This window comes from Acanthaster planci, linkage group LG02 (assembly GCF_054643075.1).
Source record: "Acanthaster planci isolate LZ-2023a linkage group LG02, COTS_SCS, whole genome shotgun sequence".
NCBI lineage: Eukaryota > Metazoa > Echinodermata > Asteroidea > Valvatida > Acanthasteridae > Acanthaster > Acanthaster planci.
In genome coordinates this window covers 24,923,864-24,951,347 of record NC_141778.1, presented here as the reverse complement: position 1 = coordinate 24,951,347, position 27,484 = coordinate 24,923,864, and the positions used below count along the sequence as shown (strand labels likewise).

General features: G+C 39.0%; 3 long non-coding RNA genes and 1 pseudogene across 3 annotated transcripts in view; 2 read left to right on the top strand and 2 right to left on the bottom strand.

Moving 5' to 3' along the window:
- Positions 1 to 662: 662 nt before the first annotated feature.
- LOC147800062 (uncharacterized) lies at positions 663 to 2,129 on the bottom strand. Its single transcript, XR_015423959.1, has 3 exons — positions 1,906 to 2,129; positions 1,294 to 1,387; positions 663 to 710 (listed from the first exon to the last, which is right to left on the bottom strand). It is a non-coding gene; the product is annotated as an uncharacterized LOC147800062 (long non-coding RNA).
- Positions 2,130 to 4,611: 2,482 nt separating this feature from the next.
- The window catches only part of LOC147800057 (uncharacterized), an 83,547-nt gene continuing 60,674 nt past the window's right edge, over positions 4,612 to 27,484 (top strand). The window contains exon 1 of the long non-coding RNA XR_015424232.1: positions 4,612 to 4,707. This is a non-coding gene — a long non-coding RNA (uncharacterized LOC147800057). The remainder of the gene's footprint in view (positions 4,708 to 27,484) is intronic.
- On the top strand, positions 7,361 to 26,266 carry LOC110990787 (uncharacterized). The gene is made up of 3 exons (XR_015424233.1): positions 7,361 to 7,605; positions 22,453 to 22,568; positions 26,008 to 26,266. It is a non-coding gene; the product is annotated as an uncharacterized LOC110990787 (long non-coding RNA).
- LOC147800061 (uncharacterized) lies at positions 16,955 to 19,164 on the bottom strand (annotated as a pseudogene).

The following is a 27,484-nucleotide window of genomic DNA, read 5'->3' as shown; positions in this document are numbered from 1 at the left end:
ATGACACCGCGATGGAAAGACTTGGACAGTTTCCAGACGTTTTATACTCAAATAAAGGGAGGCAACTTTTAGCGGGAAGCCACATTATAATGTGTGCACGAAGGCAAAGTCGCAAAATAATACAGCAATGGAACAAAAATCTCAACTACTTCGGCGGGTATTTCGATCTCTGAAGTAAATTTGGAAAGAAAGTTCCATCAATGCTTAGACAATTTCCACACTTTGTATGCTCGAATATAGGGCGGCAATTTTGCGCGGAAACCTACTATGTAATATGTAAACGAATGCAGAATTGTAGGAAAAACACAGGAGTGGGACAACAATTCTCGACTTCTTTATCAGCAAATACTGATATGAAACGTTAATAGATGGCTAGAGGAACATGTCTCTTTCAGATGAAATCAGATTGAAAGACTTGGACAATTTCCAGACGTTTTATGCTCGAATATAAATTATGGAGGCAACTTTCAGCGAGAAGCTACAGTATAATATATATCGGCAGATATTTCCCTCACTGAAGCAAATATGGAAACAAAACTGACATCAATGGATAGAGGAGTATATTCAATTGGTGTTGACAACAGTGGAACTTTGTTTTTAACGAGGAAGGGGATGAAAAGTAAGTTAGGGTGTTTCCTGTATTAAAACTATAAATAACTCACCCCGCTTGACACTGCTCCGTTGCCAGCCGAAACGCTTTTCCGGGGTGTCTGCCAAATATGAGAGAAAACAAAACCGGTAAATATCTCGTTGCATTGTGTAAGTCGAGGCCACTGCTTATTATTGCACTGACAGATTGAGTTAGAATGTTCAAAAGAATGTAAACTGTTACAGTACTGGGCTTAACACAATGAATGGTTTAACAACTTGTGCAATCGGTAAACAGTCTCGGCAAAGTATGAAGAATGCAGCTGCTTTTCAGTACATAAAAACACCTCCACAGCTGTTTTAAGCAAGACATATACGTCATTTTTGGAACTATTAAAAATTTAACCCCTTTCTTTTCGGCTCTGAAAGGCCCCTCCAGTGTGATACTTGAACAGACAAATATTCTTGGTTAGTTTGTAAAGAACATCTAAGTAACATTTTTCAGCATAATTAAACTGGAAGTTTTATACACTGTATTACACGTTGCACGCATCTTACATTTCTCTTTCACTTTTAAATGCTCAGAGCAGAATTTTGGCGAATTTCTTTCATTGTTGATGTTGTTTACCTTAATATGAATCGGTACTGCAGGTCTCATACAAAACCTGATATTTGGCATTTTACCAAGATTAAATAAGAAATTACCTTCTACAAGTAGTCGACTCAAGTTCATTCAGTGCCAGAATTCAGTGCACGAGCACTAGTGGCTCAACCAGTTTAGCATATGTTGGCAGCAGTGCTGAAAAAATCACAAAGAATAAGAAAATTTAAGTTGGGTATACGAGTGGATGTATTTATTATCTTCAATTAAAGGACTTCTTAATTATAATGATGGATTTTGTGAGTTTTGTTCAAATACTGCACTTTGTGGAACACCGAACTAAATTCTTTTAATGCTGGTCCAAATTTCACAACACTGACGGGTTCTGGAGAATGCATTGTGAAGACCAGTACCGACATTTAACTGAATGAATTAAAATACGAGTTATAGCGACACTGCATGAGGAAATTCGAAGGAAAGGTTTGACTATTGTAATGGACTTCGCTGTAATTATGATGAAAACGCACTGTTGGCGTACATCCCGACGTTACGCAGTAGTCGCCATTTTCAAGCTCAAGCACGCATATTTCGTGCAGTAAAAGGCAAAAGATCTTATACTATAATTGAGCTAGCGACATGACCAGCTAATCGCCAGAAGGCTGTGGGAGCTAGTAATGCGCAGACAATTATGTATTCAGTGTGACACAAATCTTTACCTTTCATAAGTCTTCTTGTTCACTTGCAACCAACAAGGCAGAGTTAGTTGTCCTTGTCAGTGACGTCCAGATCAAATTCTTTCAGCGATTCTCCAACTGACGAGTTGGTGCAGTCTCCCATTTGTAGGGTTTTAGAGTGAGCTCCTTTCCTTCCGTATCTATCTATGTTTCCCACAATAATGAACATCTCGCCAACTTCCAGGGAGTGATACGTGCCTGAGCAAAACACGTGCGCCATTTTACGCCATTGCTGAGTATCATCCACTGCCGTGGCGTGTTCTTAAGACGGAGTCCGAATAGCTGGTTGGCAACCAGGGCCGTCCCGGCTATGTGACCAGGGTGGCCATGGTGGACCCAGGCACAGCACAGCACGATGAACAAGTTTTCATGCCCAAACGGTGAAACTGCAGCAGCACTTGAATTCAGGGCGAAGATACATCTCTTTAGCTAGGAAATTCTTGGCAACACAGCTGCTTTTGCGTCTGCTGTTTTATGATTTGGCCCAGTTCAGTGGCCGCGGAAGCTCCTTTTGTGTTTGTTTTAACCAAGACCGGCGGGCGTTGCTCAATGCTGCTCTTCAAAAGCGCCAAACAAAAGGCACATGCTGATCGATTATAAACCCACATGGCAATTACTGTTGATTCCCATTCCGAGGTTTTGAATAATTTGTGAAATCGGAGCATGTAGAGGACGGCTTTTATGCTAATATTTGAAGAATTTTACTGTGTAGTCCTAACTGTTGAAGAAAAACTTCATTGGCCCCTGATCGATTTGGATGTTTTGTTCGGGTGAAAAGTGCCTGATATTTATTGCGTTTGTAATTAAACTCAGGAGACATGTGCTAGGGGCGAATACAGAGGTGTCTTTTTCTCCGGAATTCCGTAGTCTGGTTTCAGTTCCCTTGACGCCGCGCCACAGTTAAGCATTAGCCGAATAAGCAGACATTTTAAAATGTTCAAATATGCAATGAAGCCATGGACAGAATCCTGCTTGTTATGATTGCCTCTGGTTGTGTGTAGCCTTGGGCTTATCAAACTTGAAATTTCAGATGACAGTACTTCGATGACAGTACTAATCAGTTTAATTGAAACCAAAGGCGCTTTATTTTAAGCGATTTGTAAAATATATTTCTATTTTATGATCCCTTTAATACCCGCTGCCAACACGCGCTAGTACCAGTCCTGGATGTTACGGGCGCGCTGAATTCGCCACGCGTACGGTGCGTGGCTGAGATTTTTCTGGACTACGGGCGAGAGCATTACAATGTCAGCATTCATTCTCCTGAGCCGGTCTTAAACATTAGTTTAAAACTGATCCAGCATATGCCCTTAATGGTGATTAGTTATTACAAATAAAAAGAGGGGTCCCCCTAAAAGAAGACGTATCTGCTTCAGTTGTGTGTTGAAGTCAAATTCAGTTTGATATTTAGCTTACATGATGAGTTAGGGTAGGACGTAGCCCAGGTTGGACGTTGTCTTCATTTCATTACGACTGACGTAGTATGGTCAGGGAGTCCGCCTGGGCTACAATCCTGGACAAATCTCGTTGGAACATGCCTTCCCCTCGCCCCTGTCAATGTTGCTTCTCATTGAGTAAGTTGGGCAGAATCTTGGTCCAATAAATGATCGCCACATTGAATGGGGGAGAGGGGGATCTTTGCAACGCGCTTCCCGCAAGGTGTTCCAACTATTTTGTCCAGGATTGTCTGAGTTTCTGAGTGGACAGTGGGTGTCATGAGTGTGGGTCTGTGTTACCTGGGAGGGCTAGGTTTGCCACGTTGCTGTTCCGGGCGCTGCCGCGTGATGCAGTAAGCATTACATGGTTATGGAAAGGAATAAATAATGACTATTATAGGCAAGGTGTGGTAATATGTCCTGTCAGGAGCATAACCCCCCCCAAAAAAAAGTATATGGAAATACATAGTTATTTTATATTTAGTGATACAGGAGCTATGGGTTATGATCACCCATCAGTGCACTATTATTTTCAGTGGAAGGGTCCATAGTCAATTTGCACGAATGGGATTGCTGCTTGCAAATATGAACAACAAGAGGCGAGTTGGCCATTGAAAATGGGATGAGGTAGGCGCATCGTAAACGGTGCACCATAGAATTTCAGCACACATCTCTCTTAAATGAAGTTTTGAATTCGGTCTGAAGGGCTATATGGCTACATGATGAGTACGCAATTCTGTCCGACCTCTTTTCACTTTCTGATTGGGTTTCACATGAAACATTGCAATGGTGAATCATGAAGCATTAAATGAAAAAGGATGTGAGTAACTCTCCTTTTTCAGTTGAGGTGGTGTACCGTTGCGGTTGTTATCACGTGCGCGCGTGCAGCATTTTCAAAGAGCGGGATGTACACGCTCCCTATCCCGTTCGTAAGTGACTTCGTCACAAAGGCGGACGCGCCACGACTTGCAGGCTCCATTGGACGATCGCAGAAGTTGTGCGTTAACTTTGGGTTCCATGGCTCCATGCAAATGGCGATCAATGCATGTAACCCCTTGATCTCCATAATATCCGCTCCGAGCACGAAGAAAAGAGGGCGTGTTTTGAAATGAAATCGACAGTCCTTTAGTACTCACGCACCGCATAGGCTCGCAAGTTTATGCGCGTTGACGCAGAGCACGCTGAGTACGCGCAACGATTTTTGATTATGCGTGCACGCCGAACGCGTGTTAGTACCCGGTTTGAAAACTTATTGTCACCTGTCTTTCTTTCGCCGGTGAAGGTGCACTTCGGCTCAGGGCGGATAACGTTTTAATCACTCAGTATTTACACAGCAACATTCTGTGCAGTAAGTTGAATGACTTTGTTATCTTCTAATTAATATGAACAGCAAAAAGCAGTATCTCTGAGATGGCCGAGTGGTTAAGTTCGCGGTTATCAGATCGTTAGACGGTGGATTCGAATCCCAGAATTGACTTTTTATTTTCCCGACGCTTGCTGTCAGTCAGTTGCTATAAGAGACTCCAATTGACCCCCGTCAAATACCAGCAGTACCTTAACCGACCGGGTAAGCTCTGCGGCTGGCACTGTCCGCGAAGTCCAGGTGAGCACCTTAGTACAGGTTCGAGACTTATGGCCGACTCGGCGGCCAGGGCTTAGGGGCTTGTCTCGTTTCCTCCCTTGCATGGTCGCTCGAACCCTTTTTGGGGTTAAATGGATGGGCAGGGAGGACGTGTGGTGGGTCGGGAACCCCGAGATCCCAGAAGAGTCCTATATGGAAGCCGGTAACTGAGATTTGTAGCGAATTTCAGGAGTCCGTGCGCCTGAATGCTTGGTCAACACCGCATAACTTTTGGATTTTTCCCTCACCACATTGTTTTTCATGTCCCTGGGCGCAGAACCCACAAGGCAATTTTCTAGGTTTGAATGCAGTGAGCTGCAGGATTGATGCTGATTTATTTTCATAAATTTCCGAAATTTATGACAGTGAAACCGATCCCAACCGTCTTGGGTCCATTTCTTCTCAGTGATCTCAGTATAAAAGCTGTCAGGCGTATAATGTTTATTATCAGAGATTCAGTAGTAAGAGATCCAGGGGTGGCACAGTCGGGTGGCACTCGCCTTCCTGTTTTATTGATGGAAATACATTTTCATTTGCTATAACAACAAATTTCGTTGCCTTTCAACTGCAGAGTAATTTGATATTTTCAAAGAAAATTCTCACAAAAGATAGGTCCCATATCTTCCTGGGTTACCCCAAAAGTTGCCACAAATGCGTTGCATTTGCCGCTCCTTTTCTTGAATGTGAATGTTAGTTTGATCCATTACTTACTCTAGTCAGACAGGTCTGCCCGAAAAATAACAGCAGGAAGATAATGAAATGAAAACAAAAGAAAGGAACACTCCCTAGTTGCTAGAATTTCAACAGCAGAAAACGACATCGAGAATGCAATGGATGTCAAATCAATATTAGCTTTGGGTTTTTCCCCATTGTTGCCTGAAAAGGCGGATAGGCCATCCTGCCCCCCCACACACAGTAACCCACGTTAGACTTAATTTTGATCAGGCTGACTGAATGTTAATGTTGTCATTTTAATTAATCCGTGCCTCATTGGCCATAAGTTTAATATCGGAATTCGGAGTTACAAAAATGGAACAGTCAAGTAACCCCCTTTTCAAACTCAATATTTCCAAAATGTAGCTGTTATTTCAAACAGGTTTGTGTGGGTAGTTCAGTAACATCTCCTGGGAGGACGAGGGCATAAAACCAGACCCCTCCCCCCCAAAAAAGTGAATTCGGCAAACACGACTGACATACAGGAAAACGTTAAAGTGATTATAATCTCACAAAACATGCAGTTTTACTATTTAGTTCCTGGATGTCACACACACAAGACTGGACACCTATGTAATATGTAACACAAAACTTGAGGGCGCTATTTCAAATTAATGTGGGAGAAGCACAGTCGCAATAAGACGCATTTCACCAAATGGTTGGAATTCTGCGAGGAAGCTCATTAGTAATTTGTGATCCCTCGGTTTCTTTACAATAAGACATGCCATAATCAGGAGGGGTCATAGAAATATTTCTATAAATCACGAATTCTTGACTGGTAGTTTCCAGGATAAAGCCTCAAAATTGCGGGCCCATTTTGGACAGAGGCGGGCAGCTACATTCAGAGTTGAGTGCATAGTCTTACTACTATTTTAGGAGTATCACTGGGGAAAGGCAAATAAAAACTTTTTTTGCGGCCAGCCCCCATCACATTCAATTGAAAGTGATCTTCTGGCCACAATCTTGAATTTCCAGAGAAAAAAGGAAATAGAATACATTCATATATTAATCAGCTTAAAAAGTTGAGCTCACACCCTGACTTGAATTGATTTCCGGTAATTCACTGCTCCGTACACCTCAACCATTATTCTTTCCAAATTTATCCATTTCAGGTGCGGAATTCAGTTTTTCTTCAAAATCTGACGATTGGATGGAGCACAAAAACCTCAACCGGTTTTTGAAAAACTCCATTTTCAAAGTAGACGCAACGAAATTCGCTACGCTCGTCATTTACCCTCCTGAAAATACGCATACGCGGGATGCATTTTGGACGCAATGTCCTATCCAGTCTATATACTGGAGATCAATGCATGTATTAAACCCTATGTGCAGTGCACGTGTACAGTGGGCATGGTTAAAACTGAAGTGACGTCACACTTACGAACCGGATTAGGATAAGGCGGACGTTTTAGAGACAATCCAATCTCGTTGGAACATGCCTCCCCCTCGCCCCCTGTCAATGTTGCTTCTCACTGGGTAAGTTGGGCCGAATCTTGGTCCAATAAATGAACGCAACATTGAATGGGGAGAGGGGAATCTTTGCAACGCGCTTCTCACAAGGTGTTCCAACTATTTTGTCCAGGATTGTAGGTAGGACGATTGGGGAAAAGTGATCGCGTTTACTACTTAGTGTTGGCCGGCTACACCATGGGATTATATTCCCCGATTTTGCATGGTAACAAGGAAGCAGCATGGAAAAACAATCGCGTTCATGCCCCTCATCACATGTGCCCCGCCTTCTTAATAACAGCCCAAATTGGCTACCGGTACCCGATTGTGGTGCGGGGATGGGACACGATTATCCCAATCGGATTTAAAGTTTGAATACGTACACGTGGTGCAACAAAAGACCATCCAACAGCTGGAGGAGAAAAGAAATATGGCAGAACTCGATGGAAACGCGAAGCTCAGGTAGGTGACAATTTTCCATGTTTCTGGAAGGTTTAAACCATATGTTCCCTCTTGGGGCGTGTCGACTGATATATAAATAAAACTTTTAATTGAATAATTTAGCGATCATGTAGGCCTAGTTTTCGTTTACTGTTTTGTTTCCTTGGTGGAACCACTAAACTTGTGTATGCATAATCTATAGTGTATGCGTGTATTCCCGACACTGCCTGTTGAGATTTTGTACTCCACTGGCCTTGTGAAGGGAATTGTTGTAGCGTTATACTTTTGGGACTTCAGTTGCTTGTCATTTAATCTTTTAAAACAGGTCCCCCCCCAAAAAAAGTCAACCCATGGGACTGTAAATTTGGGGATTATGTTCCTATTATATAAACAGAGAGAATCGAGACCTAGGCCTATACATTTTAACTTTTGGATTCCCCTATTCTCTAGGTAGATGACTGTGACATCACGTTCAATAACTCCACGTGTACAAACACATCTGGGGCGATTTAATTGTGCAGTATACCAATCAACATGTATGGTTGATGTTCAGTGAAATGAGGGCAGAGTTTTGAGGGAAATCAGGAAACATTGGGGGTGTTTTCACATATGTTTTATACTGAACGGACTAAAACACAGCAGACTGATTCAAGACGAGTAGATTTGCAAGAGGGTTTGGGTTTTACAGGCAAGAGCTTACAGTGGTAACTTTTTCCGACTTACACAAAGACTATTTTAAAACAACTCGACTTGGATGCGGACTTATTAGCTTTGCGTCAACTTTCTCTGCATGGCTCTGTATAGTAACAATGTATTGTACATTGACTTTGACAATGATGAAGTCTGCCAAAAATATAGGTCATTTTGAGGACTTATGAAAGTAGGCTAGTGCTACTTGCTCATATGCTGCCGGCGCTTGTGGATTGCCTAATCTAATGTAATGCAGACTTTATTGTGGGTCAAATTGTATTTTTTATCTCCAATATCTTCCTGATGATTATATCATTCTTGAAGATAGAGGGGTGTCATTTTACAGTGAGGTAAATGTTTGTATTGGCATTGTATTTGATGAGACCAGCACAACTGTACTGCACCAGAATTTTGTCTGGACGAGAAATTTTTAAATCAACTGGGAAAACCATAGATATGAGCCATTCTAGGGACAAATGGCATAACTCTAAAATCTAAATGGTTTTCTGATGTGATTTTGTTTTCCCCCATTCAGTCCTCAGCTTATAACAAATTGTTTTGCTCCTTTAATCTCCTATTCAAGCAAAGTAGGTTTTTACCACACACAGAAATGGTCTAATCCCCTTCCCATTCTACTCTGGAAATCCCTGGGTATGTTTGTCATATACATAGGCTTGATTATCTAGGGCATTGTCTTCAGGAAATTGGTAAGCTTTTTCTCTCCTAAGATTCAGTTTCTTGCTTTTTTTGGATGATTTCTTGAAAATTCTTGCATAACGTTGACGGGTGATGAATACATAGCCAACTTATATGTACATACCAGTAATTCAAACTGAGAAGGATTTAAGAACTTTACTGACAAGTCATAACAAAATTGCAACATCTGAAAGCATTCCACATTCGTAAATGAAAAACCCAATCTGAAGGGCTGTAGATGTTGACCAATATCTTTTGCTTGTCTGAGTCTATTTCATGCAGCCTTGGAGTCTATCGCCAGTCAGTGCTTATCCTTGATACCCATCAAGTCCAAGTCCATGCAATCCAAGTCCGTGTCTGAGTCCAAGTCAAAGAAAAGAAAACTAAAGCGGAATTTATTTGAATCTTTATTAACCTTGACTGGTGTAAGCCCTAACATATGAGGAAATATAATTTGAACATTTAAATTAGCATTTTTTGGAATCAACTTTATTTAGTAATTGAGAACTGAGATACATTTTGTATCATTGGGCATCAACTCTCTGACCACCTTTGGAAATGGAATACACTCTGCGTACATATATTCAGCATTTCAACTGAGTCAATAAAAGATCTCATCCTCATATTTTTAGTGTATTGAACTTAGGGCTTCCAAAGTGCCCCCTAAAAAGTTAAAATTCCCCAATGTAACTCCTTTCTTGCAAAAATGTCAATGTACAGTAGAGATTTCTGAAGTTTCAAACTAAAACATGTTTATTGCATTGAAGAAACATTAGCATTTCCAGTATTAAAAATTTAATTTGAATTTCAATTTACAGCTGGCTGAATGCTTCTTTTTGACGGCTTTGAGGCATCAATACTCTTGGTAATTGGTAAATCAAAGCTTCATTAATCACTTGGAACAATGCTGACATGATTGATCATTGACTCTGCAGTCAAAACACACTTTGCAAGCCAACAATCTGTGCATGTGCTGCAGGATGATCGAAAAGCTTTGACTAGGTGTTAACTGCTCCTAAGGCCAGTTATAGGGGGCGCTTTAAGCCACCTCACACAGATGCAGAAACAGGCAACACCTGACCATCAATTGGACTATCAACGTTTATTTGTCCCAATCATGTCTGGATGACTACCTGTTTATCCTCTTGTGACTGAAAAAATAAAGAAATGAATAGATAAATAAATAAAGGAAAAAACAAACTGGTTCAAATCAGCAAAGGTTTTATGTGCGTTGTTACGGTTTCGGGAAATCTAAACTTTTATAACAATTATAAACAATTTTAAACAATTATACAGCCATAATCAAGTTTACCAACAATAAAAGTACGACACGTTCAACAATAGATTTGGAAATTTGTCGAGAAATACCACTTTTAATTAGAGAAGAACATTTATAAGGGTGCTCACGTGATGTGACTGCTCTACGCCTCAAACTCTGACATTCGGGCCCTTTGCTGACTTTGCTGTTTGCAACTGTATACAAATAGTTAAAGGTTAATTAATGCAAGCACAAAATTACCAAGGTGACTTAAATGCCAAAAAAGGAGCAAACTTATCACTTGAAACAAAGATTAGGTTGTTTGGTACATGCATTGTGCACTGTAAGTAGAAAATGCTCCAAGTGTAGTTATGGACCCGAAATATTAATGCTTCACTCATGTTACAATCCAAGCTGTGAATTTCAAGCCAAACTGAAAACATGAAATATTGTTCATATTCTGCAATTCTTACTTGTAAGTGAAAACTCTCTCTAAATCATAAATGGTGAGAATTAGGGCTTAAATTTCTCCCATGAATGCCCAAAATTGTTTTGGCACTAACAAGGTTCTCTTTACAGGTTAATAATATGAGTTTCTCCAAGCAGAGATGTGATACATGTACATGTATTTATAAATGAGCCAAATAGACACTGTACTGACATCAAAATGGATTGCATAAGCTGCGTGGTCTAAATATGGCGCCCACAGTTGTGTGTAACGTGGCAGATTCCATGTGGCAAGGTTAAAAATTTCAACGAGTATAACTACAAAAACGCTACTCTATTTAGAACACAAAATATAACAAATACAACTGTAAGCTCACCAGTCGGCTACGACACCTGACTGTGATAGTTTCTTCTAGCACTCGCGCCCAAATAGGGCAGATCTGGGTCGAGATTTTGGTCAGTTTTCTGGCGCCATGTGTATGCGGCATAGCCAACGTATCGTATATGCCCTGCAGGTTTTCGCGGGCGAGAGGGGGCGTACTAACAAGGGAAGTGATGTAACACTAGGTCTAGGCATTCACGCATACATGTACATGTATTTGAAATGTACAAGAGGGCACGCCGACAATAGCTGGAGCCATAGCTGAAACTTTGGAAGCTTGGTTTCAGACACAATCCAGAAGGCAGTGCACATGAACATGACATACATACATAAGCGTGTACTTCAGCCTAATACTGTAACGATAGCCTCATTATTTCATGCATTTTTTGCAATAGTTTTTAGGTTGTTGACAAATATTGGCCCGCCAGCATCTTGATGTATTTCATTCTGAGATGTTTTTATTGATTAGTTAGTGTTTTGCCATTTTCTTCATGGCGGGGTGGGCGATCTGCAAAAATGGAATTTGGGGCATCTTTTGTCTTAACCCCATCGTGCCTCACTTGCATAGGATTTTGACACACACATACCGGTAACAAGAATTTTGTTCTGTCTAGAATGACTTTGTCCATACTGTCTACTGTCTACCTGCATGTTCATGTGTAAATACCTCCTTTCATAAGTAGCAGGTGGTAAATAAGACCTATGCCCCCAATCAAGCGTCTACATACATGTATATAATTGTCAGCAAGCCTTCTGTCTTCACAAGTTCTTTCATGTTAATGGTATGCATGTAGGCCTACTCCAGTATCACTCTGGTTATAGTAACATTTTTAAAATGGCATTAATTTCTCAAAAATTGCTCTCTTCGTGTTTCAGGAACTTGCAAATCACTCATTACAAGGTCTTAAAAAGTTATCGTCATTGATAAAATCTAACACCTGCTTCTGAGACATTTACAATGTATTTAGTGTGAAAATGAGGCATGTGATTCAAACTACATGTAGGTTTGCTTTTTTGCCTGGAAAGCCTCCGACTCATACTCTACTTCCCCATTTCTACCAACCCCAGTTTTCTTCTTGAAGCTGAATTTTGTTCAATCTCCTTGTGCACTATTTGGAACTACTAGTTTTTCCTGATCTTAATAGAAACAGTCTTGTTGAGATGATATCTGTGATTATGCTCGTAGCATCCCTGAGATCGATGTACACTATTGTACATGTGCTTTTTTCTACGAACAAAACCTGTCAATTTGCAACTGGTTGCAAAAATGGTTTGCATTGTGATTTGTAAGTCCAAATGAAACCAGGGCTCAAATCATTAAAATTTCCACTGTCGGATTCAATGTAGAAATGTCAAATTTTGATAATACACCTGTACATGTACATCATATTCTCTACAAGGTACCAAAAATACATTTAAATTAAGCATATCTTTGTCAATATATTTCATCTGGCTTTTCTTCCATAGCATCACCAGGAGAAATTTGTCACACTTGCCAATACTTGTAGTAGACACTGTCTTCCACAAATTACAAAAACATAATTTAGATTTCTTTTCGCAACATCTCCCCCAGTAACTATTGCAGTGCAGTGCATTTTGTTGTGCCTGGTATTAGCCTCAATGTTTCCTTCTTTCCAACATCTTTCAACATATCCTTATGCAGCAGAGTCCTTTAGAATGGAATGCAGCAGCTAATTCCTTGGTTACATGTATGTTGCTGTGGAAAAAGTTGAAAAGTTTACTTGGGAGTTCATCTGTTCCATACACTTGTTATTGGTAGCAAAATTGTACATGTATATCATTTGCTTTCAAACTCTTGATGACAATTTGTTCTCGCCGATTCTTCCAGTCACACATGTCTGCATGACTGTTTTGTAGCTTTGCCCATCAACTTTCTACCTTCTTTAAATTTGCATGCATCAGATTAGCTACATGGGACGGTTTTTTAATTGAATTTTGCCTAAAGTCAGTAAAGCAAAAATATTCACCAAGTATCTTTGCTTTAGTAACCCTTTTTGGTCATCCTACCAAACCATCAGCAATGCCTAAACAAGCCACTCAACTAATTTCCATCTACACCTGGCTTTTGGAATGCAGTGTGTGTTTGTACGGAATTGTATTCACTAGGTTGACTGCTGTCTTTCCTCTTCTTAGGTAATACCTTCTGCATCCTATCCAATGCTTTCTTTTTAACCTTACCTCTCCTTAAATCTTCATTATCTTCTAGGATTTTACCATTCTCATCAACCACATTTTCATGTCTTTTTCTCAATTGTTCAATGGCCTTAAGATGCTCTACCATTTCCTTCAACTTCCTCCACTCGTCTCCCAACTATTTCAGCTAATTCTTTGCCTTTATGATGTTCAAGTGTTACTCTCTTCTTCCTGTCAACAAAGTTTCCTTTTTTGTTGATGAGTTATTTGCCTGCTGTTACTTCTTGTTAACCCTGGTGCTGACTCCTTTTCCTAAGCCATTAGCACTGCACTATATTATAAATACATGTACCCGGTACATGTAGCAACCGTGACTGCTTGTTAACATTCCATACATTTCCATACATTTTCTTCCGTACATCTACACAAATTACTCAGACCCCGCAAAAAGACTGTGACCATTGCAGCAGCAAATGCTTGCAGAATCTCACAAGGGCACATTTCAATTACTGCGAAGCTATTAAGAACGAACTCGGTCTATTTGTTGACCAAAAGCTGTCAAAGATACATGTATATTGTACTTGTCATCTCATTAATCTTTCAATTGAGCAGTTCTCATTGCTGACATCATTGGACTGAGAGCTGTGAGAAATGAGCAGTTCATCCTGCTCCAGTGGAAAGGAACTCGTTATCATTTCCCAGATATTCTTCATTACATTCATGACAACTACAGTACCTCTACAAATCAACAAATGGCCCAAGTAGGGCTCAGCATTTGGCACACTTTCCGATGTCGATTTCATGTTATATGAAAATGGTCATGACAGTAGCTGAGCATGCATGGAAAATATAACAGAAGTCATGACCCATTGACATGTGAATGATTTCATGTGATGAAAATGTAAGTTTTACATTACACTGGCCTTCCACATGGGACTTTTATGTGACATGAAATGACAATGTAATTCTTCTGCGCCATGAAAAAAATCTGCAACCCATTGGCCCTGTAAAACTTCCAGGTTGGGAAGGTAAAATGTACTACTGACGATCAACACTTGAATTGGATCAAAATTTACAACACTCTCTGTAAGTTTTACACCCCCCCAAAAAATAAATAAAAATAGGAGCAAACAGCTATTGACTGCCTGTTTTCTTGTCCAAGCTTTCTTTGGTTCAGGTTACCAGAGTATATTCCCTCGTTTCCTGCCCCATCCCTCAGTTTCATCATTTTGTTTCTTCCTTTTCCCAACATCTCTGCCTTAATTCATTTCTCTCTCCTTAGTGGTCAGGTTCCTTTTTTCCTGTGTTTTCTCTGCTGTTGCACACTCAAGCGTTAACTAGTCACTGTACTGTACCTATTCTCGTTTGTAAACACTTCGTGATTTTGTGGATTCTTTTTAAAGCCAATTTTGAGCGCCTGACTTGTTTTCAAGAGAAGGATGGTCTTGCAGATGTATCTTCTACTTTTCTTTCCTTCTTGGGCCCATTTTTTCTTTGGTCTCATACGTGGAGAAACAAAATTAATTTTGCTCTTTCTCTCTCATTTGAGACTCCTCACTAGCACAGCCATTTCTTCCAAGCTGCTTTTCTGCTTCCCCTATTTCTGTAATGCCTTCATGTTGGCTGACATGTCTTCCTTTCTCACCGATGTGAACCTCTTCTTGATGGGATTCATGTTTAGTACATGTATGTACGTCCACCGTTGCTTCGAATAGGTGGATCCCCACCTTCTGAAATGTACCTTGAAGGTTTGCAGGCAAAAATGCCACATTATACCGGTACTTGGACTCAAAGAAAGGAAACACAAACTGTTCTTTTGTTTGAGCTGATGTCACAGCCAGGAAATATATTTATTGTGTGTTAGTAATACATCCATGTATAACCAACATGTACATGTATGTGTAAACCCTATCTTCCCTCCAATGTGGAACATTTGGCCAGGAAGTGATTACACTATCCATGCTAATGAATGCACTTGAGGCTCGTTTTATTAATAGATTACACAGTGTGTTTCAGGTTTCCCATTGATGTTGCACATTCAGTTTGGAGTACATTTTTTTTTCTGATTTAAACCTTGAACACTCAAGTAACCAAAGAATCAAAACTCAATTATGAAACAAGAAAAAATGGGTTGTTGGATGTTTACATCCGTCAAAATTGCTGGCAAGATACTGCCCGAGTCTTCAGTGGTGCTGTGATAGATGTCAAGTGGAAATAAATGGACTACCATCCAGGAAGGTCCTGAATGAACAAGGTTCAGGCAAAGAAAAGATTGGAACACTGTTGTCTGGATGAACACAACAGAACACTGCAAACTCATGTCTAAATAAGGCATATTTACAGAGTAATGTGGATGAATATGCACCAAGGGATATTGGAATGTGACACCAGCAGTGGCATGATGGGGGAGGAGGTGGCCAAATTAATCCTGGTAATTTAGGAAAAGGCTGTGAATGCCTTGAGAGGCTGTGACAGAGTGGCTACATGTATTTAGCCATGTCGCTAGTGAAGCAACTCAACAACCCAATGCGGTGGTAACACTAGCTCCTCATTGGCTAGAAGTTTCTTAGGCATTGTTTCAAAATTCTTATCAGTTGGCTATAAGACAGGGCCATGCCACTGATAAATAATGGACCAATAACCACCCCATCACTTTTCCTTGTGGCTATCAGTCGGCTTATAGGATTGAATGAAGGGGGATGTGATTGCTTAGGGGCCTGGGGACCTGTGGCTTTTTAGTATGTTTTATAAGCAGAACTTTGTCAGATGCTCGGCATTTGGCAGCCGTTTGGCACATATCCAGACCAAATGACATTAAAAATAATTACATTTAAAAATATACAAGTGTGGCAAAAATTTGGCCGACTGTGACAGATACATGTACCCTTCTATTATTTTGATAGACACTACTATGTATGTATTTTTGCTTTCTTTTCTTTACTTTTTTTATGGATGCTAACTCGATCCAAAAACCACAATCAAGGCATGTCCTGATTTTGTTGTACCTGAACCTTGAAATTATAGTCCAAAGGCCTCTATTAAAACCAAGACGCCTCCCTTGATTTTTCAATTTGTGGCTCAGCTTGTGGGACGTATCTGAATGGACTATTACATGTACATACTAAGTACTGGTAATAAATTATGGAATGGTTCTTCTGCTTTGCCTGTGGTTATTCCTGAGGACAAGACAGAATTGTTTCTTTTATGAATATGCGTAGATAATGTTTGAAACCGTTTGAAAAAAATATGAAACATCACTGACCCAAAAAATGGAACACTGAATACACTGGAGTTGTATATTGTATGCAAATTATTGGAACACTTTAAGTTTACAGGTAATTCTTGTGGCTTTTTGGAAGTATTTTACTACAGATGTGCATTAATTTCCGAATTTTTGTCAACCTAAGAAACCACTCAAAACAGTACACAAGCTGCACACGTATGGTACATATACGCACTGGATCAAGATGATTATCAGCACACACAGCTCACACAAACGCAAGTGGAAAGTCAGTAGAACTTACCCAAAAGGGGATGTCAAGTGTCTAAACTTAAAAAACATGTGGGTGGAGATGTATGCACACTTGCATGTAATACAAAATACATTCAAAGTCAAATTCATCAGGTCACAATGAAGCTTTAGTTTATTCCAATACAGTGATTCATTCAATTCACATGTATGCTAATGAAGAACTCTAGAAAAGCCTAAAGCAAATCACACAAGCAAGTTCCTTGGTCAGTTGGTATGGAACCAAATAGATGTAGCAACACCTTATATGTACGTTCAGCTGAAAGTTTTACAATTACAGTTTTACAATTTTACCCAGGATTTGGCCTTTTCTTTGACATTTTCAAGACTTTTGCCTTGCAAGCATTTTTTTGTCATTGCCATCAAAATTCCAAAGTCATTCCATAGTTTTGTGACACCTGGAAGAGTCTCCAGCCAAGGCATCATGTCACTTAAGGAAATAGCATCTTTTTTTTGTGCTCAGGTCCTACAAAACAGCGATAGTTCATTACCCTCTTTTCATTGGCTGAAAAATTCCACTCAATCCCAAGTGAGTGAACAAACTCCTCAAACTTCTTTATGTTGGTTATGGATTTTCTTTGCCCATGTGGTTGACTGTTTTTTGTTGGTTATCTTCAGTTCTCAATTCCTGGAGGAGTTTTCTTATCAGCTGATCAGATACCGGGTATTCTGAGGTACATGTGGTAGGGAGTTACGTCATTAACATCAATGGGCTGAAAGATCGGTTTATGTACACATCTGAAATTATTTTTCCTTGGGCAAAGGTCAGTTTATGTACTCAACTGAAATTCTTTTTCCTTGGGCAAAGATCGGTTCATGTACACAACTGAAATTCTTTTTCCTTAGGCAAAGATCGATTTATGTACACAACTGAATTTTTTTTTCCTTGGGCAAAGATCGGTTTATGTACACAACTGAAATTCTTTTTCCTTGTGCAAAGATCGGTTTATGTACACAACTGAAATTCTTTTTCCTTGGGCAAAGATGGGTTTATGTACCCAACTGAAATTCTTTTTCCTTGGGCAAAGATGGGTTTATGTACCCAACTGAAATTCTTTTTCCTTGGGCAAAGATGGGTTTATGTACCCAACTGAAATTCTTTTTCCTTGGGCAAAGATCGGTTTATGTACACAACTGAAATTCGTTTTCCTTGGGCAAAGATCGGTTTATGTACACAACTGAAATTCTTTTTCCTTGGGCCCCCATACTCATCAGACTTTTCATTTATTTCACTGAGAGTCTGGGCTCCTTTTCCACTTTCCAACATTGACCATTCCCTTGTAGTGTCATGAAAAAGGTCAGAAGGATATACAAAAACACCACTGTATATGAAAGTGCTTGAACATGTCCCAAGACCATCAACCTCATTTAAGACTTTTAAATCTGAACACATGAAAAACCATGTTCCAATCTTTTTTGTCGTTGACATAGACTTCTCTCAAAGTGCATACTTTATCGAGAAGACCAGATGCTTCTAATAGCGGTTTCACAGATTGGTACTTCTCGGGTTGTTTTGCAATTATAAGGATTAAATCTTGACTACTCACTTTGTCAAAGATCATTTTGAATGCAATACTGGTTATGGGAAGCCTTGAGCCAATTGAAGTTCCATCTCCTGATAACTTGATTTTAACTGCATCGCCATCTTTGAATTCTATGCCATGCATTTGTGACAGGTTTTTAAGGCTGTCACTAGTTGCTTCTCCAGACTTTGTGAAGTCGTAGTGTGAATACGTTGTAATGGAATTTTGCCAAATCAATAAGCTGTTCGCAAATCTCAAATAACAAAATGCTGTTATATGTTCCAAAAGACTTGGAAAATCGCTCCTTTGGCCACGTGGGGGCCGTCCTGGGAAAGAAGGCTGAAGCCTTTTACGAATACATCAAAGCCATAGTTTGGTAGTTTAATCTATTTTGTGAAGAATAAAGAAAACATGATTCACTGGAAATCTAATTTGATCTTGTATCCTTCAAAGGAGGAAACACCCGTTTGAGCATGCTCTTTTTCAGTTTTCACAAATCCTGCGATCGTTTCGTTGAGTCAAGCGTGATCCAAACACAGCCGCTTTTGATCTGTAAAACATGGTCGGAAACTGTCGCACCTCCGACGGTAACTTTCTAGGGAATTATGACTAAACAAACTTTGGGGAAACAGCTTAAAAAAAATGTTGCCATCGAAGTTACTCCTGGATGGGATGGAGAGGGGATTCATTGCTTGTATTAACATATACAAGGGAGTACTATATGCGGCATGTTTGTAGGGAGCTTATGTGTCAATGTGCAGATTACATGTACATGTGCAAACCCGAACCAAACTGAAGTTCAGCAAAAAATTTCTGAACTGTGTCCTAACCTAACCTTGGAACCTACTTGCAGCACTACATACTTTTGGTATGTCTTATTTGAGATACAGCTTTCATGCATCCTTGAGATAAACAGTACCCTTTACACTTGGTGGAGCATGATCTGTAACATTGCCCTCAAAATGGCAACTAGTCACATTACCATAGTGGACCTTGTACTCTGTGTGAAGTGGTTCAAGACCTTCACTACGCGTCAAATTACAAACAAAATCTGCCCTTTTAAAAAATTTTCTGTTTGTTTAACACTTCTTATGGGCCAGCATCTTCTTAATTCTTAGTAAATGTTTTACAGTTTTTCTGACATGGCTTACCGGGGTACTTCTTTCTTCAAGTTTTGTGACAGAGCTGTAGCATTTTTTTGTTTCCTCTTCAGTAAGTTTTCTTTTTTACGCTCATTCTCAAACTCCTGATGGGCCTTTCTTTTTGCCCCACCCAATTTCAAGTTGTAGTTTTACTCTTCCCAAGTTTCTAACAATTTTTTGTTCTATCTACTGCCTTTTGTTACTGCTTTCCACTTTGACCATATGTGCTTTATTTTGCTTAACAGCCTGGAAGATGTACTATATCAACACATTTCACATCGACAGTATTCAGTTCACATATTTTCTCAAGCACAGAAAGAGCACGCTCACCAGTGTAGAAAGCAAAGTCACTCTGCTGAACTACATGTAACTTGTGTAGAAGAAGTCAATTAATCTCTAAACCCCATTCCGCTGAGTCATCGGGGTCAGCAGGGAGACATTATGTACGTGATGGTGAAGAAGAGAGAGAAGAATAGCAAAGAGCATTACATACAGGATGAAATAAGATGCCATGATTGACCTCAGGGGTCAGAATGAAGGGACGGGTACACTCAAGAATTTCTTTGACTGTAAAATATTGAAAGAGTTCTTGTTGTCAAACAATTTGAACAAACCTGCACACACACAAAAATTCTCTATGTCTCAGGACTCTTTGTAGGTCTGGCATTCATAAATTCACAGTTTGATGGTGGTCTCATCAACATATGGGTTTTTCTATAAATAAGGGATCCAAAGTGGAACACCGTCAGATGTCAAAATTTCAAAACAAGTTTATTTCATTCCAGCTCACTTAGTAGTGTTGCCTAACATCTAAAATTTGATAAAACACAAAAATCATGCACCCATTGAAGTTACTTCTCCAGTTACGGGGCAAATATGACAGAAGCATCAACTTTCACACGTAACTGGGACACCAAACAACTTTCCGAGTAATCTATCAATATCCCCAAATTTCACATGATACAATTCAAACCAGTGCACCTAGGTATCAAGGAAATAAACCTGGTAATATGGAAAAATCAAACTTAATGACACAAGTGCTAGTCGGGGAGAGATTTGTGGCAAGTCACTGAAACTGACTTTTCAAGTCAAACAAAGATTTGGGGTTGCATACTTTCAAAATTGTTTCCTTTTTGTAGTCAGTCTTGAACAAAGGTAAAAGCAAGAAAAAGTAGAAATATTAAAGTTAATGGACACAATTAATAGTTACTAACAACCATTAATTGAAAAGAAGTATAGCATCATGCCAATGAATGTAAGGTTTCACATGTAACACGGACACGGTGTCCCAGTTACACTCCAGATCAGAATTTGGTACTTTGTAATCACTAGTTTACACTGCTTATGTTAATAGGCATTGTATCATTCCCTGCAGAACAATTTCATTAACAGCAGACATTAGATTTTATCCATTGGTTGGTTCTGGTTAGCATTATTGCCCAGAGGTGAAACACTCACAGAGTCAAATTGTCATCCTAATCTGCCATCATACCATGGGAAAAGTAAAAATTGTAAACACAGCACATGTAGGTGAACTGTTCCACTAGTGGCATTCCTCTCGGGTGTCATGACTGCAAAGCTGTCTGCATTACAAACTTCCTGGAGAAAAGTTCCTTTATTGCTCATTTTACAACAGATCTATTTATGTGCCACAACAAAACTGAAGTACCGATTCATTGCACTTGGAATGAATAAGCATCGCTTTGAAACAACATGTACATAAGAAACATATGTGCAATAAGTCCAGTGATTCTGAAACGGCTTTTGAAGGAATGCTTGAAAGAAATACTCTCTGGATTTAAAAAGTATGCACTTGAGAAAAATAATGCATGTACAATGTAAATTATAACTCTTGGCACAACCCTATAAGCTAGAAATAGTAATATGCTGAACTGCCGGATGGATCAAGAAGAGTTTTAGTCAATACATGTGCACCGTTTGGGCAGTCTTGTTGCAAACATCAGTATGTTATGAAAATGAAGTAATTTGAAAGTCGAAATCTTACTTTAACAAATGTTTGCAACTTTCATGTCTCAATTCATGTCTGATAAGCTACAATGGCTTTAGTACTGATACAAGGCTGCCACTTCCATGTCATTTGCAGCTCTCCAGTCACCTTATTCCCCAGCATATCAATGTTGATGCAGGATGCAGAAGTAAATGTTAAGAAAGTTATTCTGAAGGCCTTGCACAATAAAATATGACTAATACTAGGATGAGGCATTTGGAGTGTTGATTGTACACAGTACAAGATAAAACTCAACAATGTCACAATGTACTCATATTTATAAGCTACTTTACTATATACTGCACTTATATTACTAATACTAGGATGAGGCACTTGCAGTGTTGATTGTACACAGTACAAGATAAAATTCAACAATGTCACAATGTACTCATATTTCTAAGCTACTTTACTATATACTACACTTATATTACTAATACTAGGATGAGGCACTTGGAGTGTTGATTGTACACGGTACAAGATAAAATTCAACAATGTCACAATGTACTCATATTTATAAGCTAGTTTACTATATACTACACTTATATTACTAATACTAGGATGAGGCACTTGGAGTGTTTATTGTACACAGTACAAGATAAAATTCAACAATGTCACAATGTACTCATATTTCTAAGCTACTTTACTATATACTACACTTATATTACTAATACTAGGATGAGGCACTTGGAGTGTTTATTGTACACAGTACAAGATAAAATTCAACAATGTCACAATGTACTCATATTTCTAAGCTACTTTACTATATACTACACTTAGTACTTAAAACTGCAGTTGAACACAAACAAGAAGAGCACTATTGGTGTGTGTTCATACATGTAACAAGAAGAACTGTAAGCCTCCAATGTTTTTTCTTTGTTCCCCCGTCAAGATATTCAAGGGTCCTGAACTCTAACAAGGTAATTCATGAAGTTCAAAGGACAATGTTAATCCAGGGTTCCCATTTAAGCAATGATTAATATTTTGTATCTTTAGGTAAGGTTTTTAACACACTTTGTTATTTTCCCCATATCCTCTGCAGAAAACACAGACTGTAATGTGCAACCTTTCATTTCGAGGCCTGGAGGTTGAAGCACACAAAGAATATCACTGCTTGGAGGAGTGAATATTTGATCACCCTTGGCTCCATCTGGCGAGGTAAATGAACATTCATTCACTTGGTCCATAAACTTCAGCTGAACACAGTCAACATTCTTCTTGACGACTTGTAAAATAAATAAATAAGTTTCATAATTAAATGTGTTGAAATCCCAGCCTGCAAAACACACAAAGCCAGTAAAACACTTTGCAACATCACTTTCTGGCTGAAGGTAATTTAACAATTCTGTTGTTAAAGGTTTTATCAGATAAGCACTGAACACATTGTAATTGTACTTACTGAAGCAATGTAGATGGCTTGAGGTATTCCTTTCAGCTTTTTGTGAGACAACACAACAACCACATACTCCCCTTGCTTGGGTATTGCTCTGTAATGACAAACCGTTCATTATGCCAACATCAGGAAAAGTTGCTTGTTTTGCCCATTTTCATTCTTTCCCAAAGCTGGGTTGGATCTGTTAATGTTTCCCATTCACATGTAAATAAATGTTTTCAATTAAATATGTGGTCTTGTTTACAGAACTGAGAACGCCCATTATTTGTGACCTTACCTTTTTTCTTTATCCGTATAACTTCATACTGTCCCAATTCACATCCTTCAGTGCGTTCAACACTTTTATATTGCTAAATTTGAAATTAAAAAAAAAAATTACAAAGAAGGAGTTTACCTCTTTTTTTTCCCAAGGTGAACCTAATTCCAGTTGTTGACATAAGTTTTATTTGCACATATTCCATGACCATGCAGGCTTGAGGCACAGAAGCAAGACAGGTTTCTTGTGGCAACCACTCCTTTCTTTGGAATTCTCAATTTCAGGTGATTGATAGCCTCTTTGTTGACTGCATTCACAGCATGATAGTCATGTGTTAAGTCATTGATGACAAACACAAGTGACTCTGTTACAAGCTCTATACAAGTAGATGCTTCACATCTGTAGTAGGCAACTGTTGGATGGACTGTGGCTGAGTTCTGTGTCCAGTATGCTGACTGTACCTCATCCTGATAACCACATTTGTAGTTCTCAGCAAAATCCATAATACACAGTGCTGTGTTCTCTGGAAGCTTTTTCAGGTTGGACCACTGCTTGTCCTGCCATTCTTTATGGAAGAGATGTCTTGGAAAGGATCTTGCCTCTTCTTTTAGCTCTGAGACCAGCATCTTAATTGATTGTCCAGTGCACAATTTAGAGTATACACTTCTTGACTATTGATTTGTTTTCTTTTCCAACTAACAGCTGTATTTGTCACTTCTTCACTGTGCACTGCTGCAGCTAGATACTTATCAAGTTGGTTGACACCACATTCATTACAACTTCTGTTAATACCCTTTGGCTTGTTGTAGTACCCATCTTGTGCACATTGTCTTGCGAGCGAGGTCATAGTGGTCCTTGATCACACTGTCTGAATTAGCTGCTCTCAGGTGGACATTTACCACTTTCAATTTCAATTTCATATTCTCGCAATACTCACAGAGACAGCCTCTGCGTTTTGCCTCTTTCATTTTTCTGACATGACGTGGACGACGCTTATAGAAGTTGGCTGCACTGACACTTATACCAGGATGTTTCTTTCTAAATTCAGAGTACAGTCTGGCAATTGGCCTGTCTAAGATGCTTGCTGCCAACCTTGTCTTCTGACTAACCAGCTTCTTATCTGGTGTTTTTGTTGTATTGCTGTCATAGTAATTTGGAATTATTCTGATGGTGGACTGAGGTAGTTTAGGACGTCCTGCAATACATTTCTGAGCATTCTGTAGCAGCTTTCTACTAACTTGGAACTTGCTGGCTGCTTTGCGCTGCTTCATCTGTACTTTTTTAAAGCCGACATAGTGGAAGCTAAGGCCTTCCTCTTTATTGATGTACGATTCTGAGGTAGTCCGGAACACACCACTTCGAATACTGCTTGGTGAAATTTGTCATCCAACTGTAACCCGGCTTCCTTCAGTGCCATTTGTTTGTGAGGACTAGCTTTAGATATGAGATCTACAGCTGTGTTGGTATAATTTTCTGGTTTCTTTGGCATTACTTTCTTCATTCTCAGATAGCTTTGTTTCTGAGCAGATCTTGATCTGTTATCTTCTTGAAGATGAACCAATGCCAACAAACCAGTAATGAAGCAGGCTGAAGTGAATGGCCAACTTTAAGTTTGTGTCTACCAAGGTCTTAGTCTTTTTGACAGTATGAGGCTGGGATGAAGTAGATGGACTGTGAAATAAGGCCTATTTTTGGCCCTTGCTAATTAACACAAAGCTTTAGTTCTGCTGACCCTAGCTGTCTGGAATTTTGTACCAAGAAAGAAAATTGGGAAAAGCGAGGAATTTTCTACCCACTTTTTCCTTGATTGACCGACCACAGATTTGTATACACGCATGAAATAGATAAGAAGCTTAATATAAATAATCTAGCAGATATCAGATCGTAACTTTGAATGAGATATTTCCTTTGTTTTAACGAGTAGAACTGGCACAGATACAGCGTATGCACATGATGAACAGCCCCTCCCCCACTTAAGGCCAACAGACAGGGTGCAATAACACATACATGCATTACCAATGACATTAACATGACATGCTTCATTTGGGTTATTCCATGAAGTTTGGGCACAAAACGTGACATAGAAGCCAATATTTCAAGTTGGGTTAAGAAGCCGTTCAATGGCAATTTCTGTTTGGCCATCTCATGCAGTTAATCAAAGAAACATACATTTTGCGACATTTTACCCTCAAAAACTGATCCAGGCACATCACTGCAGGACGGTGATGGAAGTCACTGATGTAACGGGGGACGTCATTTCAAAATTGTCAAATATTGTATAATTGGTGTGTTTATCTTTTTAAGGCTTTTTATTTGTTGTTTCAACTCCTAATTATCTTCACATTAAAGATCCCCAAAATGTATTCCACTGCTGACTCACACTCTGGAGTAAATGAAACACAAAGTTTGCAAAAGCTCAGGTAAATCCAACTCACATTCAATTCAATTTAACAAGTTTTTACCACAATTAGTCAACCCAAATAATCCAGTAATGGTAGTATTCAAAATGAACTTGGTACTGGTAGTATTCAAAATGAACTGGGTACAAAGCAGTTTCAACAAAACAGGTAATGAGATTAGTAATAAATGGCAATGATATCACATTTCTATTCTCAAAATAACATCACTGATGTAACATTTGTATGTGAAGACGTCGCGTCTTGATAAATCAGATGAGTACAATAAAACTTTGTCTGCCTATGAGTGGGAATGTAGCTCCATATTGTACAAACCTAACTTATAACCCATTTTAAACAGTATACACTTTAAATTTTAGTGAAATTAATATTTTAGGCCAGCAAAAATCACTGATGTAAAAATATCTATAGCGGACGTCCTTTTTTTAACTTGCCCAAAACAGTGAAGGTAATGATGTGATCATGCCAAATTCTAAAACTATTTAATTTCCTATTTATTTCTACATCATGTTCTTTTGTTTTGTTGTTTAGGAGTACGTTTATTGGAAGAGAATCAAGAAACTGATTCAGGCTAATACATGTCACTAATGGTACAAGATATATCAGGGGATGCCACATTTAAACTGTCACAAGCAGCAAAGGTAAGTTCATTCTGAAAATGTTGTTTTCAAGTTCATTTTCTTCTCATCCCATGACAGATTGAAGGTTCTTTTTTGTTCTAATTCCAATTTACAAGTTGAGAAAATCCATTAAATGTTATCACCCTGCATTTTGTGTGTTCATGCAGCCTTTCCAAATCATGCTCTGCACGTATAATTTCACTGTCTTATTATACTAGATGGACATCTTTTTATCATTTTATTACATCACTCATCAACTCATTTTGAAGTACATGTACAACTATTCTAGATGAGACCTGGGGTGGATTCACTTTGGGTTTTGACTTGATGAGTTACAGGTCTTGGGTTGTCAATGTTAGTATGAAAACATTAAATATTTGAATGGTTGTATTGTTGTATGCCAGTTCTTGTGGACTTTTGACATTTATCATTTCTCTAACATTGTTTCAAAAGTAACACTGTTCCTACTAAACAATACATGATATTTCAATTGACAATGTACACTGTACATGTATTATTTTCCAGTTGAGGTAAAGACTTCTGGCCCCCAGCTGAAGAATGTCTTGTACATTCCTGCATACTTAGTTATTCTTCATGCAGGAGATCCACCAGAAGTTGCCTCCTAACATATTAACCAAGGATCGAAACAGCTTTGGCATTTAAATTACCAGTGTTCTTGTTTCAATCCAAAAAGACTTTATGACTGAATAAGAAGTTACATCATATCCTTCCACTGGAAAATACATTTCAACACTAAAAATTCCAATATTCAAATGCTAAAGCTGTCCTGGGGTTTCCTCAGTTTTTCTCCTCACTACTTCAGTGGTGTGATTTCTACATAGAATTCAAAGCTTCATTTGCTTCAGTAATGTTCAATTTAGACAATAGTCTTGCCCCAACAGGAACTGGTAGTGGGGAATCCAACTTTGTTACAATATCGCATCTTGGATGTACATACACTGTCATCACCGTCTGGCCATGTGTATAGTGGGTCATCCTTCTTTGCTTTCTTCATGTATGTAAGGCTGTAGGAGCCATCTTCTAGCACTGATGTCACCTTTATTGCAAGGATAAATAAAAAAAACATGTTAGAATCTGCCATTACTGTTGTCACCTTGCTTTGGCTAATAGAGCAAGGTTGAGTATACCAGAAAGTACCCATTAATTTTATTCAGCTTGGTGTATAAAAAGTTAACTAATATGAAGAAATAATTACCTGTGTCACATGCAAACTTATCAGACTTTTTTTCCTTCCGACACTTGGTACCCTCACTGCTACAAAATCATCAACATGTGGAACATTGGTATCACCTGTAATGAAAACAATAACAATGATGCATCATCAGCTGTAGAAATGTTTTTTTGGAAAAAAAAAAGTACAATACATT